Source organism: Rhodnius prolixus, unplaced genomic scaffold (genome assembly GCF_049639745.1).
Source record: "Rhodnius prolixus isolate KJV_2025 unplaced genomic scaffold, Rpr scaffold_1, whole genome shotgun sequence".
Classification (NCBI taxonomy): Eukaryota; Metazoa; Arthropoda; class Insecta; order Hemiptera; family Reduviidae; genus Rhodnius; species Rhodnius prolixus.
In genome coordinates this window covers 53,895,134-53,912,015 of record NW_027411581.1, presented here as the reverse complement: position 1 = coordinate 53,912,015, position 16,882 = coordinate 53,895,134, and the positions used below count along the sequence as shown (strand labels likewise).

The 16,882-nt window shown below is 34.0% G+C and overlaps 1 protein-coding gene and 1 long non-coding RNA gene across 3 annotated transcripts in view; one reads left to right on the top strand and one right to left on the bottom strand.

Annotated features, from left to right (window-relative positions):
* The window catches only part of Balat (Beta-alanine transporter), a 260,779-nt gene that overhangs the window by 223,342 nt on the left and 20,555 nt on the right, over positions 1-16,882 (bottom strand). The window lies entirely within an intron of this gene.
* On the top strand, positions 1,277-13,687 carry LOC141462148 (uncharacterized). 2 transcript variants are annotated; one of them, XR_012463123.1, is made up of 4 exons: positions 1,277-1,404; positions 6,156-6,556; positions 6,893-7,035; positions 12,161-13,687. It is a non-coding gene; the product is annotated as an uncharacterized lncRNA (long non-coding RNA). The 2 variants fall into 2 exon arrangements; XR_012463124.1 differs by lacking the exon at positions 1,277-1,404 and adding an exon at positions 5,377-5,751 and having other exon boundaries at positions 6,201-6,556.

Sequence of the window (16,882 nt, the reverse complement as noted above, 5' to 3'; positions counted from 1 at the left end):
GACACACTTAAAACAAAATTTACATCCGAGAAAACAAATAAATGCGTAACTAAAAATAACATTGTACATAATCAAATAGAGAACAGAAAGAACAACACAATATAAAATAATCGTAATATTATTGATCTAAAGAATTTCTTTTATTAGCTGGCTATTTCCGCTGGCAATGAATAACAAACTTTCTATACTTTAAATTGATCCCAAAAAAATTAAGAATTGTACTGAATATTTCAATTGGACTGTAATTATAATCAGAATTTAGGTATTTCACTAATAATAATGTTCTAGATTGAAGAGAAAGAAATTTAAGAAAAACGCGATTTTCATGGAAATCAAAATAACAAATTTGACAATTAATGTATTCATTTCGTTAGTGAACCTCTCCAAGAGATAATGTGGGTTAGAGGAGAGGGAAAAAAAAACATTCATCTCATGGGATGTGAGGGAATTACGTTCAGTATTTTTAGTAGGAACAGGATGATGGTAAAATAACTTCGGTTGTTAGTTCTGTTTTTTAAGGACGTATGTAGATCTTAAGTAGCTGGGTATGGATTTTTATCTTAGATTGGGTTTGTGTTAATTTGATTTTCTTCGCTATTTCTTCATGGACCAAGATGTTTGAATAGGTCTTGTTCCTGCACAGATAAATAATGAAAATGTTACCGGAAGTGAACTTGATAAAGTTTACCCTAGAAAAAGGTTTCTTAGAAATTTGCTCTCTCTTTTTCTTTCCCAACATGAGTATGGTTTGACTGGGCTTATGGTAAAATCATGCTCTTGTCCAAACTGCCGTTTCAGTACTGTGAATGGTTCTAACGTATTTATGAATATTATATGTGTTTTACTGAAACGTTTTCTTAATGAATGTTTATTAAAAATGAAATCGGCGTAACTGTGACGTTGCTCTCCTTCGACTGTAGCTTTTATTTTAAAGAACCTTTCCAATGTTAAAGTGTACTTTAGTACAAATACTGAGTTTTAAAAATAGGTTGGTTTAACCTATCAAAAAAACCCAGTCGTGTATTTGTGTTCGTAATATTTTAAACAAGTAAAAATCTCCTCTCATGGCAGAAATATTCACTAAAAAGATTAACAGACATGAAGAACATTGAATACAAAACAGCGGCATGTTCGCACAACACTATAGTGGTGGCTACCTAATTTTACGGTCCATTTGGACAGAAATTACACTACTAAACGACTCGTGGTATGAGCTCACACAGCTGACAAACTATGTGCACATTGAACATTCACCATTCTAAATACATATTCATTTATTTTGGGAGCCCATTACAGCCAAAGTAATGAGGTGAACCCTGACAATGTTAAAGAGTGCAGGGGATGTGATTGTGGTAGAAACAATGTTTGTGGGTAACAGCAGCTCAACTGGTGGAGTATTCTAATGTACGTATTTATTATTGTCAACAATTTGATTGTGCATGTTTTCTTCTTCTTTGTAGTGATTAGAGAAAGTGAGCTAAGTAGACGCCCATTTTTATTACCATCTGGGGCTTAACGCCCAACTATCAAATTAAGCATCGCGGTCACATACTTTGTTATTAATAGTATTCTAAAAAGTGTATGGTACTAGTAATGTTGTCTGACCTTCTTAAAAGTTCACGCTCATAATTACAATACCGAAAGAAGCTATTGCGACTGTGCAAACTTTTTATTTAAATTTTCCACGTAAAATATCATTTCATGATGGTTTTGTCAAATTGTTCTGTACGTGAGGGGTATGTCAACTCCATCACCACACGTCCAGCTCTAAATATGTTCTTCTACCAAGCGATAGTGTAAGAGCGAGCACTGTACCGAATTTTTTACTTGTTCGGAGTGTATTCAACCGAGAAATAGCGCTAACGATTTTCTTCTTATTTTTCTTTTTTCGTAAACATATTGCACATCTGAAGTTCTATAATTTTATTTAAAACATTTTGCCAGGAATTCTTAAAGACAGTTCTGGAAGAGAGGTGGATTAAGCATCAACTTTAAATTACCTTTTAATTGAAATGTGCGGAATATTTACATCCTCAGAGTCCGAAAAGTTGTTTTTAACCAAAGATACAGAGAAAATGCAAATGGCGATTATTAGAACACCGCCTTCCTAAACTTTATATTTCATAAGCGTCTATCTGTGGTAACAGGAATACACAGGTTCAAAAAAAAAAATCAAAATTATTAAAATCAAGTATCAACTTATTATCATTAACTTTTACTGTTTTTTGGAGATACCTTAGAAACCCACCATTCCTTTAAAATTCATTAGAAAACCACATTAGCAAATTATTATTTTTTAATTTGAAACCCTTTTTTGGTAAAATTAATCTATGTGGGCGGAGAAGTTGCCTCAGGGTCTGTTACTAACCGCCCACCTTACAAAGTACCCTACATTTTGCGAGCACGCCACCTACTTAATACTGTTAGCTGGATCTTATGTAATATTAGCTAAGTTGATTTTATTACATTTGATGTACTATGATGGGATTATCAATTATTACACTACCATAAGTAATTTTACAAGAATTCCCATTAATACCGGTTATAAATGAAATATGCGTGATTAAAATCAATCTCGTATTAAAATACTAATTGGACAGAAATAAAATGATGATTTCAGGAAATTGTTTAGAAGTTCTCGATCAGTGACACGTAACCGCGCTTCTGACAGAAGATGATGCTTCGAGGTTTGCTAATAGGGTACTATCCTGGATCCAAGTGGCCTAACTGTAAGCTCTGACCACCAATCAAAAGTCCAAGACAGGCAGTTAGTGGAGATGCTTTCCCCTGACAAGTATAATTCAGCTTGCGCCGTATTGCCGTTATTAAGGTTTCATTTCCTGTGGAAATGAATCCCGGTTTCCTATCTGAATTTCTACGCAAATATTTACATAAGTATCCGTTATCTTTTTAATTTCTCTTAACCCATGCAAGATCGTACAGGTTTATAATTATACAGTTTAGTAGGAAATTAAAGTTTTGACAAAGAACATGGTGTCTATCCGATTGTATACCAGAAAAACTTTTTGTAAGGGGTCACTGCTGATTAGCGTCCACATTAAAGTAACATTATTAAATAACAAGACAAGAAATCTGTTGTTTGGAAATGAAATGTAAATTTCCCATTGATTTTCCTTAAAGGAAAATTAGATGGCAAACAATTTGGTTTCATATTCCACTTTTTAATTCAACATTCGCGAAGGAAGAAAGACCAAAACACAACGTTAGATTTACAGGATGAAGCTTAGTTTATCGCTAAACCCTAAAAGATTTATTGTGATTCCCTTGTGGACAGAAGTAAAGTGTTAAATGAGAGCGAAAGTGGGTTTGAGTAAGTGATGACCCGTAAGTTTGCCTGTGGGTTCGATGAACCCAAATAGTTGCTCACACCAACTACTCCTGCAGAACCTATCTTTGCTGTTTGAGGTGTCAGTGTAGGTGTTGTTCCTGTTGTAAGGCTTGGATATTATTAGGAAGATTCTATCAAAATATCTATTAAATGTTCATTTTCAATTAAAGCGCTGATCTCTGACACAGTTGGTACTACAATAAAATTTATTGTAATAATAATTCATTATAAAAAATTTGCATTCCCACTTGAACAACAAAAAAATAATAAAATAAAAGAATCACATTTAACGAGAATGTAACTGTGCATGTCCGGAATCGTCGAACGGACTTTCTGACTTGAAGTGTGACAGCTAACTTGATATTGTTATTTTCTGCGTAAATCATCTTTCCAAAAAACTTATCTTTCGTTCCTACGTACTCTTCAATTAGCTCAAAATTAAGATTCACCATTTTCGGCAAAAACTGCTTTTGCTATAATAAAAAAACTAAATAAATGCGGTTTAAAAAGAAATATATCAGTACCTCGGAGGTGCACAACACTAGGTCACATTTTAAATTTTTTACAGGAGAGCAAATGAAAGAGATTTTTCGTGTTTTTTCCTCACTTTTAAGCCCACAGGAGTTATTTTGCTTAAATCTTTGGTCGATAATAAGTAACATAGATGCACCATAAGTGATGGTTGGGTAATAAAAAAATAATAATTTTGTATTAGAAAGATTAAAAAAATAAATTTTGAAAAAATGGACTTAGTGTTGCGTCCTCCGAGGAACTGATATATATATTTCTCCAGACTCATTCTTGGAGTTAAAGAAAGAGGTATGTCACTGGTTTTCGAACAACTAATTACGAAAAAGAGCATTTTCAAATTTGATATTTAGTTAACTGCCTCGATAATCAAATTTTTACTTAAAATCTATCATCCAAATTATTTTTCAGTATTTCTCGGAGATATTATTGGCAAATGAGCTGATCTTTTGCAACCATTTGCACCTGAATACATTGACATTGATTGCTTGATTGCTTTGATCAGTAAGTTTACAAGTGTTAGCTCATTTGATTAAATTAGATTGGCATATTAGAGGCAAGTTCCCCACCTAGAAGTGATTTTAATAGAATTTTCTTGGATAAATTATTCAAATTAAAGTTGCAGATTTATGCAAATGAGTGCAAGTTTGTGAACAAAGTTTGTAGAAAGTAGGAGCCATGTTTACATAAGAAAACCCTCCCTCAGTTCAGGAATCTTCACGTTACAAGATTTTGACGGCTAATTTGGTTGGGTACCTTGCCATCACGTACTTTCTGTGTTTTAAAATCCATTCAAGGAACCTCTTAATACGTGTATTTTCTGCAATACTGTGAATGTAATAAAATATTTCCCTTTATAAGGAGTAAGAGAAATTTTAATTGAACAAAGTTCTGGCAGAAACAATAATTGGGGTATAGTACAAGGTTCTATTAATTTATAATGATAGCAAGATATTTACATTTCTGTTGGCTAGCATTAACAAACAGAGATGAGCGAGGATGGTGTAATGGGCCGGTAATCCCTACTGCTGGAAGCGCCTAATAAGGTCAGAGGGTAGGACGGCTGAGGTGCTTTCTACCAAGATTTATTTCAAACTGTGTTAAGATTTATAGACGCGGTTGATTTATAAGATATATAGAGCCCTCCAATAGAGAACATGACCCCAACTAGGTAAACTGCCACACTGTTAAAGGACCCTATACTAAGAGCGTCACCTCATTAAACTTCTAAATAAATAAATAAAAAGGAAATGAAATAAAACACTCAGGCGAGTCACTATTATCGCAATTTGCGCAATTAAAATATTTTGAAACTTAGAATTGTACTGAAAAGATAGTTGATTTCCACAAAGATGGTTGATTGTCGCAGCCCTTATTCTTATTCACTGCATAAAGAGTTCCACCTTCAGGCAACTGCATTATTGTATTGCCTTACAAAATAAAATTCTCTCGAGCATCCAGAATCAAATCTACTATATCCAATTTTAAGAGTATTTCAGCTCCGCAGTCTTCATCATAAATGAAAAAATATTCAATTTATTGGAACAACATTTCGGCCGAAGACAAACGGAAGAATCGATGCTATATTTTTTAAATTTAAAGATCCTTTATCAAGAAACATAAATGGCCAGTGCAGTTGGAGAAGTATCGGATGTACTGCATATTACAGCTTCTTCTTGTGATGATGAGGTTTCCTGCACCTAATTTTAATTTTAGCTATTGTGCTTCTCAACCAACTTTCCAGATACTCCACGGAAGTACCCGAAAGAGTACTAGGAGCTGGCATTAGGGATAACTTCTCTCTGGAGCAAAATCACCCCTTCTCTGCATTACCATAAATATTCCAAGGAGAACTTCCCCAAAAAAGATTCTAGGTAGGTTACATACATTATTAATATTTAACTACCCAAGCTCTCCAGAAAGCGTGAGGTCTGCCCAACAACGCCATGTCCCAGATGTTCTAAGACTGGCTCCCTAAATCAAAGAAAGGGAAGCTCTCCAAGTAAGTTTTAGAAAGAGAGGGGAGCCAGTATGACACCTGCCATATATTCAAAATTGCTCCAAATTAAAAGGCTGGAAGAGTAATAAACAGATGTACATCCCTCCAACACTTTAGTGCAATCCTAAGAAGAATCGGCTGGAATGTTGCGATGACTTTACTCCCTAAAAACCTAACAACTCTGCCAACCAAGATAGGGTATATCCTCCACCTCTACCCGGTACTTACAATGGCTTTCTGGAGAGATTCGTTAACTTTTAAAAATTACCTACTCCGCAGAAACGTGGTTTTCCAGTACCTCTGACGCTCCATTTTGTGACATAGCTACCCGTGGAAAACCATGCTGTAGCAGAGATAACCTGGCTAGCAAAGTTTTTTAGACTAGTAATGTGCTGGAAGCAAAGATGATCCTTCCACATGAACAACAGAGCACCCTTTGCCCAATTTTCTGCATAAAGAAGAGGTTGAGATTCTTGGCGAGAAAGTGTCGATCTGCTTTTGAGCATGCTGCTGTCTCTAATCCTGGAAGATTGTGACTAAGCACCAGGGAACCTCCTTTGCTCGAACACACCAACTAAGCTCCAGCTAAAGGGAGCACGGTTTACTCCAGAGTGGAAACATCAGAAATACATCAATCTGTTAAAACAATTACTGCGCTAAGATTGTTCATCTCCATTAAGGTAAGCTTTAAGAGAAGATATTTAATTAAAACCTGAAGATTCAAAATGAAATTCGCCAACTACTCTGAAATACATTCCTCATGATCCATGAATTAATTTTCCTTATCCGCTGTAATACATTAATGTAATACGTAAAAATAAGAGACGGACTTTCAGACAATATTAATCCGCCGTGTACATATTTGAGACTGATTAAATTTTACGCAATACGGTAAATTTATACATTTTCTTGATTAAAATGCTCCTTAATTAAATTATACTATATAGGTACATATTAATTATTATTTGTTATAAAAAAAGTTTGATTCCAACTCACACGATTTTATCTTATTGCAGATTACATTTTATAAATGTTCACTCAGAAATAGGAGACTTCCCAACTCCACAATCACAACTCGCGAGGATATGAAGATATGGAAGCAAGGAACCTGCATTTCAAGCTGGCGTAGCTACTTTATATTTGTGGAAAAATATTAATAGTAAGTTATGTAGCATCCACTTCCGTCCACGGCATTTTATTATTTGGTAGCTAGACGCTTAATCCCGTCTAAAAAGAAAGCGAGGACATAACACTTCAAAAGCAAAATTTATGGCAATCATCCAATATGATGTACTTAGAATCTGAAAAAAATGATTTTTACAAAGTAGTTGCTTGTTTTGTGTCATAATACTGCATTAAAAAAATTAAATGCTCTAGTATATCCAGAATCAAATCTACTATATCCATAATAAGAGTATTTTGGCTCCGGAAGTGAGAATTTATGGCATAGATTTGTTTTTCTTTAAGTTTTTGGAGATGTTTTCGAAATAGTTTTAATTTAACTGAATATATATAAATATATTGATAAAGGCAGCTTTCTTTTTATTAAAAATTTTAAATTTCAATAAAATTTAATTAGATGCGTAAAGTGCGATAAGTCGTGTGCGTGAACAAAATTAGATTTCTTTATTTAGAGTTACTAAAGTAAACAAAGAACTTTGCCTTTAAAAAACAAAATAAAAATTAAATTAAATTAAAATTCAAGGTACTTCCGAAATTTTGATCAATAGCCCCCCACTTGGTTCCTTGATTGTCCAGAACAATCTATAATTATTCGATTCTTCAACAACACTATTTAAATGTTTTCATTCTCTAGGGACAGTCTCTAAAAACAAAGAAACGATTACTCTGCTTCCCTCTTCACATAAGAGAAAATAAATTAATTTTCTCCTGAAAAGTTCATTAAGTTTATATAAATTTCTTGGAAACTCTTTTTATACGTATCTTGGCAGCCATCAAGATAAAGTATTTTAAAAACGATTTTACTCAACAAACGATGTTTAAACAAAAATTACAAAGTTTGTAGACACAAATGATTTAATTTAAAGATAATTAAAAATTGGAACTTTTTTTACTCACTTTTACTCTACTAGAATTAATTTCTAGAATATTTAATTATGCAAAATTTACGGTAAGAGATGGTTGTGCGTCCATTTTGTTACTAGATGTAATCAAACATGTATTTGACAGCAAAGTTTATTTTATGGTCAGTTAAGAGATTGGGGGGAAAAAAAGGCGCAAGATTTGTGATCAGATAAAAGTAAACATGGCAGAGCATACAAATGGATACAAAATAAACCCAGCTGGCTTTTAGATAAGTCTGCACAAATAGAATTGTACTCTTGTGCAGAGCCACAAAGAAATGCCCGATAATTCTTTTTTATTTTTATTTTCTCTTTCTTCTTTTTTTTGTCGTTTTGCCATTTCCACTTCTTCCAGTTTGTGATAAGCCATGATGAAGGGCACTGTAGAGGACGATAATGAACCAAATATGTGCGCCGTACGTGTGTGCGAGAAAGAATTTAAAAGTATGATTCATGAATAGAACACACATACTCGTAAAATTCATAAACAATTAGAAAAATTGTTGTACATAGATCAAATGGTCGGATTCTGCAATTTTTTTCCCCCACCAATGGAACGTTACACTATGGAAGTTCGAAGAGGAAAATTGGAAGTCGCAGTAAGGAAAAACACACCCTGAAGCCAACTCACCCTAATAATCTGAAGAAAGAACCCGAAGTGTACACTAGGTTGGATTCTTTTCTATTTCCAAATGGTAACCCGGAAACTCCACCCATATCATGCCGCCAACCCTCTCCACATGTTCTAAGGGTGGTTAAGAGAACAGGCTCTTCAATAGAGAAGAGCCGGTAGTCAGTACAATCTCCTAGTGCACTATGACCGTACTCTCAAGAAAGAAGATATTCCAAAACAAACTCTATTGTTTGAGATTGTTCTAACAACTGCTAGAGGTCGCTCAGTCTTAAGGGGTACCATCCTCCTCCCCCAAATCCTCTGGGGTAGATCTACCCCGTCCCGGCAACTGCCAACCACCCAGCTCTCTAGGAAACCTCAAGAAAGAGATATAAATCGGCATATTGACCGGTCCTCAATGATCTTAACACTACTTTTGCCTAAGAAATGATTAATTCTCTTCAAAACGCGAGATTTAAGATGGACTTCAAAGGAGATCAAATGTCCTCAAAAGCTGCATCAACTGGAAAGTCCTAGGAGACTATCGGGATCTCGGACGCTCGGTTACTGACACACACACAATTCTGGGTCATTTATCCTTTGGCAGGGGCCGCATGCTACCTTAGATTGGTTTAGAGAGTCCTGGAAGGAGAATGAACTGACAGCAGTCTGGGATATCTTGTTTCAATTGCTGTGTTTCCTTTCCTTCCGCCATCTTATTAGTCTATCACTTTTACCTTAACCATTTTTCCATAAAGTTTAATTTGAGCGTAAATAAGAGGAACATAGTAAAGCAAAGCAACTTACTTCTCTGAGGGCCAGTTGTATACTAGTACGTTTTCAAAGTAAAAATATAATATTTTTCAGGATGAAGTGATATTTCTGGGTAGTAAGAACACCAGTGCGACTGTACAGTAGATTTTCCTGGTGACTTCTGTAATTTTCTAGAATGACGCAAAAAGTTACATTTTCACTTGGACAAAACACATTAGCCTACCACTTTAGTTGGAAACTAATTATTGACCATCATTGATTGATATTGATTTGTGGGATTCAATGAGAGTAGTTTCGTCACGTTCCTTTAGAAATGACGTCAGCTATCTTTTTAGTATACCGTAAGTTTCCAGAATTTTTAATGAAGTAAATTGGTAAGATAAAATCCTGTGGTAGAACTGCGGTCCTGTTAATGTCCACACAAAGTTTGAAATAAATATTTCTTTACGAAGGAATTGTTCAAATGTAATTATAACTGTTAACTTCTGGTCTTACTGAATTCATTAACAATCTGGGAAGCAGTCATTAGCGTTTCAATACGTAGTAAGATGTTTACAGAAGCGATCTAGAATTACCAGTTGTTGTACAAACCCTGGTGGAAATATATTACCATTTTACCATTAATACTGGGGTTGTGCTTCAGCAAGATCGGTTATTGATGAACAGAGCTTACAAGCCAAGCTGGATCGCCTGTAAAATGGTCTAGGTATTCTGCGCGAGAGAGAGAGAGAGAACTCTGCCGGCAGTCTGAGAACTATTAGCCAAGAACAACTCAATGGAAACCTTAAAGGGAAGTACAACATCCTTCGATGACTATTAATCAATGTCTCAATTAATAAACTTTTATATACTTAAATTGAGTTTATATCAACAGGTTTCTGGACTAACTTAGTGAATGATGTTTACTTTCTTTGACTATTTAGGAAATGAGATCATTTCTTAATTTATATAACAAGTTTTCAAAAGAATTATCCGATTTAAAGAATCCTGATACAGAAAAATGTTTTTTAAATTGTCAAAAATGGTAGTGTGAGTGAATTTGAACGCTCAGCACAAAAAAAGTAATGATAATAATCGCAGGAGTTCAAACTTTACATGATGTTTTATAAGCTTCAAATAGAATTAAACACATTGTTACAATTCAACAATTTGACCGGTTTGTTTTTTGTCACTTTTTTTACTTTTAGCAATGTGTTCTTATTGTAAATATGTAAAGCGACAAACTTATACTTCAATAATTTTCGTATAAAATTTCGATTAAGTGCATCAAAAACCACCCTCAACTGGATTCTTTACAACTGACAGTGTACTGGATTCCAACGCGGAGATCCCGGGTTGGTAAAGTTGGGAACAATATAAGAGTAGTTAGGTTAGGATACACGAACAGGGCCAGCATCCGTGAAGAAGTAGCTAGATCACTTTCATTAAGTGTCATTACTGTTTGGGCAGGTGGTGGAACTCACCCAATTGGCACTTAAGGGGAAAAGCTGAGTTTGGTAACTGCCCTATCAGAGGCTTTTTTACAGAATATCCAACGAAAACAATAGAATTTAATTGGCTTAATGAAGGCCATTGGACAAATACGGCTGGTGATTCTGGAAAATCATTGTGTTTTTCAGTGAGAACATTTTTCAAATGAAAAAAAGTTCACACGATTTTCTCTTACAGCAATTCACATAAAGAAATTTTCTTCGAACCATTTCCTGCAACGAAATCGCCAAAAGCATAAAATTTATTCAGTAAATAATTGTATTCAACAGATTTTTATCAAATTTGGAATTTAACTTACACGTTTACAATTTATAGACTGAAACTAGTCGGAAATGTTATAAGTTAAATTCAATCAAGATATCTTCAGTTCTATCTTGAGTTCTTATCAGTTTCGTGGTCCCCAGGATGCGAATAATTTATCTGTTATTTGGGTTAGTAATTGAAACCAAACACAATAGTAGATACCTGATTTTAAAAGCAAGAGGGCAGATTCTTAAATTAAATTATAATGTAATTCGACCTGAATTACAGCATTACTGTTCCATGTGTAATATGAGAGCAATAAAAAATGTTTTATTTTTTAACATTTTATAAGTGGTCTGAGGGACTTCTGGGTCAGGTGTTATGGCGAAGTACAATTAAGTATGACAGAACTAACTGATTACTAGAATGGAAAAGATTGACTGTTATTTATATGAATTTACCCATTCAGCAGGCCAATAAGAGAATAAATGTTGAATTATTAAATTTAATAATAATAATTATTATAAAATTTATGAGTGTAAAAAGAGTCATTTATTTTATGGAATAATTTTTCCGATTTTTAAACTGATAAAAATGTTTTCTTACACAATCCATTTAGTATTTCAGTTGTACTCAATAATGCTTTTTTGTTATCATGTTTGTATTATTCAATTAACATTGTATGACATCTATTCAGTGCCATTTAGCAAATGGATTCCATGTCCACGCATTTTATTTGTGTTCCGATGATGAGAATTTTAAAAACGTACAAGCAATAAACAATTTATTATTATTATTAAAACAAAAAACGAAATTATGGGAAGTTAAAATTTAATTTTTGATTTCGTTTGATTTGAAAAGATTTACCAACATCCTTTTTTAGAGCACTTACTAATTTACTGAATCGAAATATAACTATATAACAAAATATAAAGCCCTAACCCTTTGTTTTAACCTTGCCTGTTCGTTGCTCACGTGGAGGGTAATAACTGGTGGTTGACCCAGTTTTCCGATAAGAACTATTCATTAAGGAATCACTGAATTTTAATATTGTTAAAACTAAAATTTTACTTTTTCAGAAAGGAGGGAAACTAGGTCAACAGAGAAGGTGGTTGAATTAGTCAGGGAATTCAAGTACCTCTAGATCACTTTCACTGCTAGTGGTATATCCAGAAAACCAGCAGAGTATAATAAATCACTGAACATAGCAACAAAGTTAAATAACTATTATCTAAGAGAAAATCGGATTCATGGAAAACTAAGGAAATTCTCTTTGACAGTTCGGTGGCTAGCGTACTATTGTACTGTGGAGAGGTTTGGTCAGCCCCTCTTGGAAAATAGTCCAAATAAAGTTTCTTCTACAACTACCAAAATCGACACCCGTTTGCAGCACCTTGCTGCGCCATGAAGTCAGTAGAATTCACTTAGATTTCTTTATATTTAAAAGGATGATCGGATGGTTGATAGTTCTACAGAAAATGATAAACGTTCGCATTCCGATTTTATGTTTTAACAGGCTACTAACTTTAATAAACTCCAATCAGATTCCTTTTTAATTGGTATAGGTATTTAAAATGGTCATTGGAAAAAATAGATGCAATACATTTCTGGGAGTCACAAGATTGATTAGAAACTGGTTTAATACTTTTACCTCACTTTCAAGGATATTGAAAAACTGTACAATACTAAATTTAATAATTATATTAGATTTATCAGTATTTACAATTGTAAGCAGTCTTATCTTTGGGTGAATGCTCCAATTAAATGTGTAAGAATAATTTCTCAAATCCGTTTTGCTAGAGATAAGTTCCATAGAACAATAATAAAAGATAAAAATTACGAATTCAGATCTGAAACCTACTGCACGCTTTGTAATGATAGTTCACCGGATTCAATTATGCGCTTCTTGTTAAAATGTAAGAATTTTGATTCATTTAGAGCAAAATATTCCAACAAATTTACATCGTTAACTAATCAAACTGAACTTGATGAAATGGAAAATATATTAAACTGGACCAATATGAATTTCACTATAAATTTAAATAACTATATTAAAAAGTGTTTGGAAGTAAGAAATAAGTTAAAACAGTGGCTATAAGCAAATAATTATTACAGATAATAAAATATGAAAATAATAAAAGAAGTAAATTATTTATCTGTGTTTATGTCAGTAACAAGTTGGAACTTATATTTAGGATTATAAAAGTTATTTATGTGAACTTTTAACTAATGTTGTTCTATCCAAAACATACTCTAAGATATGTTATATCTTATTTTATATTACAGAAATAAAATTAGGGTTAATAGAAAATTATCTTTATTTTAATATTGTTATGTACACTGAACTCTTGCTATAAAATTGTAATTTTAAAAGCTATAAATAAATTTGAATTTTGAATATTCATTAGAGGTTCTGGGGAGTTGTTTTCTATCTAAAACATCAGGTATGGCCTTATCACCTGTCTAGAGTTAACAGGAATTCAATACATAAATTAAACTCCTATAAAATTTAAATAAAATCAATTTAGCGAAAGAATGATTACACTGACTAAATTCTGAAATACAAATTTCAATTTTCAAAAACCCCAACGGAGAAGTTCACTGACCCTGTATATCTTAAGGGATCTTGACGTCCCTACTGGGTATACCCTGGTCCAACAACAAAAACAACCCACTGACAGCCTCAGCACATGCTCAATATGCATAGGTCCATCTGAGATAGTTGATGTGTACAACTAATTGGGTGAACCCACAGGCGAACTCCAGCTTCACTAGCCCCCTCTCTCCACACACTTATTCGCATCCTACAATAAACTCACACACACACATACATTTACATCAACCCATAAACTAACTAATTGGGAAAGCCGTATGGGGGCGCCACCAATGGGGCTTCGTTCCTCTTTAATACTCATTAACTAATTAAGCTTCAAAATTTTCATTAGATAAATAGGTAAAAATATCAATTTATTTATTCTTTGAGTCTTACAACTTTTCAAGGTGAGTTGCTGTTAAATATCTCAGTACATACGAGTATGTCTTGATGAAAAAAATAAAGAAGAACAAAAACTAAATATTATTGATGAACAGAAAGTAACTAAAATTAAACTTTTTACAATATTAATTAAAAGGAATCATAAAAAGTTATCGTGAAATCGAAGAAAACTGTCAGTTTCGAGATTACAATATTTATAGTAAGAGAAAGCCAGATGAATTTTCAGTATACACATTTCTTTTATCTTCGGGTGTGATAAAAAAGTGTATAAAAGCAATGAATTCTTACAGAGATCTGAATCTAAAAACCATTATGGCCACGAATTCTCATCTCAAGTGATTGTAACTAAATACAAACTCAATATGACCACAATATCTGATTTCAATTTCCTGTTTGCAATGGCCATATTGAGTAAACACTAAACCCACATAAATTATGGTCGTATTTACCCGTGTAGAAGCCATTTCCTGTGAAAATACAGTCTATCAGGTACAAACAAGGCCGCAGTGGCCACAACGCTTCCTGGGCTAGGAGCTGCAAGAATAGCGGCTTGGGGCGAGGAAAGTTAATTGAAAATAACAAACTAAGTATTTATTTTTTCACGAAATAACGATTATTTACACAACAATAGTGGCCATACAATGATATAGACATTCAAAAAAAAAGTAGAAGTGTTTAATGCTGCAGTTCGTGCATTTACTTTAACGCTGCACAGATATGGCGCCATCTCAAATCTGGTATTCTACCAAAACACTTTTAAAAATTCAATTAAATTTCAACTATAAAAGAATATCATTACCGCGTAATAGACTAACAACAGCAATTGCCGAAAAAATAATTTAAACAAAAAATTACATTGACAAAATGACATATACAGGTACATGTCACATGCCAGCAGACATTGAAAGCGCAATGACTGAAAAGGAAGAACATTTCTGTTTTAACTGCTATTCGGCGAATTCACACCCGAACTAGCGAGCAGATGCTACATAGGTTATGCAAATAATTTGATCTTTTTTCTTACAGTGATTTTCAAACTGCGAGAGCAATTAGAGCCGCAAATTAATAGTGTGCTGCAATCGGAGTTACAGTGGTGACAATGTGCCCCTCTGCCACAGAAAGGAAGTAGAAGATCTGTATCACTTTTGGGACGACTGTCCAGACTTAGCGCTGTACAGGTGATTGAGGAAATGTGAGATTTCCCATGCCGAAGTGATCTTTGTCGGGGAATGGTGTGGACTGGAGTCGCTGCATTAACGCTCACAAAATTTAGGACATTTTAATTTAGCTGAATTCAATTTCTAAATGAATTTCATTTAAAAAATTTCCATTTATCACCTCTTAAAGAAACTCTAAAACCATAACCAGAAGACCTAATGTTTATAGCTGTACTCCAGGTTTTAAAATATAATATTAGAACCAGACAATAAGGGACTCCCAGTAAAATTAAAGAAGATTTTACAATTGTCAACTTTTTCAAAAACTCTAACACAAAACTAGACGGCGTAATGATATAGTGTAAATATGGCTTTGAAACAGAATGTTAGAAACTAAAAATAATGAATTTTCAGAAAAACTAATAAAGATTTCCCATTTATCACATCTTTCAGAATCTCTAAACTGGACGACCTATTATGTGTAGAATACGAGGTGTGTTCAAAAAGTAACGGGAATTTTCGTTTTTTGAAAAAAATATTTATTTATTCATCTACATTAATATTGTCGCCTTCAAAGTAGTCCCCTTCGCATACAATACACTTGTGCCAGCGCTTTTTCCAATCCTCGAAACACTTCTGAAACTCGATCTTTGTGATAGCTTTCAGCTCTTTCAGCGATTCGCTTTTAATGTCATCTATGCTTGTAAAACGACGGCCTTTTAATGTTCTCTTTATGTTTGGAAATAGAAAAAAGTCACATGGAGCCATGTCTGGCGAATTTGGAGGCTGGGGCATCGTTAAAGTTTTGTTTTTGGCCAAAAATTCACGAACAAGCAATGAAGTGTGAGCAGGTGCATTATCGTGGTGCAAAATCCATGAATTGTTTTGTCACAAATCCGGGCGTTTTTTTCGGATTGCTTCACGCAAACGGCGTTGAACTTGTAGGTAGTACTCCTTATTGATTGTTTGACCTTGTGGCAAGAATTCATGATGCACTATGCCATTAAAATCGAAGAACACAGTGAGCATAACCTTCACATTCGACCGCACTTGTCGAGCCTTTTTCGGTCTTGGCGATCCAGAATGCCTCCACTGGGACGATTGAGCCTTAGTTTCGACATCATATCCGTAAACCCATGTTTCGTCACCTGTTATAACACGTTTCAGTAGATCCGCATCGTTGTCGACTTCATTGAGTGACTCTTGAGCAACTTCCATTCTCCGCTGTTTTTGTTCGAAATTCAACAATTTTGGAACAAATTTTGCTGCCACACGTTTCATACCCAAAACATCCGAAAAAATTTCATGGCATGAGCCAATTGATATGGCAACATCATCAGCGACTTCTCTGATTGTGATTCGGCGATCGTTCATAACCATTTCTTTCACTTTTTTCACGTTTTCATCGGTTGTTGATGTGCTTGGACGTCCAGGTCGTTCGTCATCTTCAACGTTTTCGCGGCCATCTTGGAAACGCTTATACCACTCGTAAATCCTTGTTTTACTCATAGCAGACTCACCATATGCCTTTATTAACATTTCACACACTTTATTTCATTTTTTACGCAAAATTTAATACAAATTCTTTGATCCATTTTTTTCAACAAACAAAAATCGCCAAGCTCGAAAAACACGTCTAACCTTAACGG